Source organism: Zingiber officinale, chromosome 5B (genome assembly GCF_018446385.1).
Source record: "Zingiber officinale cultivar Zhangliang chromosome 5B, Zo_v1.1, whole genome shotgun sequence".
Taxonomy (NCBI): Eukaryota; Viridiplantae; Streptophyta; class Magnoliopsida; order Zingiberales; family Zingiberaceae; genus Zingiber; species Zingiber officinale.
In genome coordinates this window covers 26,414,098-26,415,267 of record NC_055995.1, presented here as the reverse complement: position 1 = coordinate 26,415,267, position 1,170 = coordinate 26,414,098, and the positions used below count along the sequence as shown (strand labels likewise).

Here is a 1,170-nt window from a genome sequence, read left to right as displayed (position 1 = left end):
TCCTTTGTGTTAGCATTGTGAGTGTTGCTTCAAGTTCTATTCGCTGCATATCATCATCACGAAGCAAGCCACCTAAGCGCGATGATCTATTCACCCCTCTTCTAGCTACAAATTGACTATAACACAACATACTTCACAAGCTACAGAAATTGCATTTACAGGGTGTGTATTCATATTCTCAACTCGCTTTGATAATGAATCAAGCTTTGCAGTTATTAAGTCAAGGGCGTCCACATTGTATTTTCCTACTATTTTAATTACTTCAGAACTTCTTTTTGAAGCCCATTGATGATGGTTCTGAGTCACACTCTCAATAATGTCTTTTTCCTCATATATGCACTTGTTCATTAATGTGACACCAGTAGCATAATTCAAAGAAACCTTTGTTTGATAATTAATACCATTTTAGAAAGTATGGATCACCAGCCACTTTTCCAATCCATGATGTGGGCATTCTCTCAGCATTCCCTTAAATCTATCCCAAGCTTCATAGAGAGATTCGGAGTCTGTTTGCTTAAAGCTTGTAATGAGATTATGCAGGTGTGCTATCTTACTTGGTGGGAAGAATTTTCCAAGAAGGTTTGCTCACATTGGGCCTAAGAAGTAATACTATTCGGTGGCAAGGAATTTAGCCAGGTTTTTGCTCTATCCCTCAAAGAAAATGTGAATAGTAATAATCTGATGGCTTCTGGAGGAACTCCATTAATATGCATTGTGCTACATAATTCGTTGAAATTGTCAAGATGATGATGTGGATCCTCCATCTGACCACCACTATACTAATTCAAAGTGATTGGCTTCAATTGTAGGTCTTGAGATACTGAATCTTGGCTCTCTTGCATAAGAAGTGGCATAATCCTTCAAAGGTTTATTCGTCATGATTCTTTGTTCTTGCTCTTGTTGGTTCTTCCGCAGATTTAATCTTCTATGATATATCCTGTAGATCTCAAGATCAACGGGCAAAAGATCTACAGTATTTATTCGCATACACAAACAAGAGGCAAGCTAGAATTTGTAGTTTTTTAAATTTTAAGAAAGCAAATTGCAGAATTGAAATTGCAAAACTAAATATAGTAATGAAAAGATAAAGAGTAAAGAATAAAGAATAAAGAATAAAGAATAAAGAATTAAAGAATTAAAGAACTGTTGTCTAGACAAACTCTAATGTAA

At 35.4% G+C, this 1,170-nt stretch overlaps 1 pseudogene; it reads left to right on the top strand.

Annotated features, from left to right (window-relative positions):
• Window positions 1–436: 436 nt before the first annotated feature.
• Window positions 437–534, top strand: LOC121988083 (annotated as a pseudogene).
• The last annotated feature ends 636 nt before the right edge of the window (window positions 535–1,170 follow it).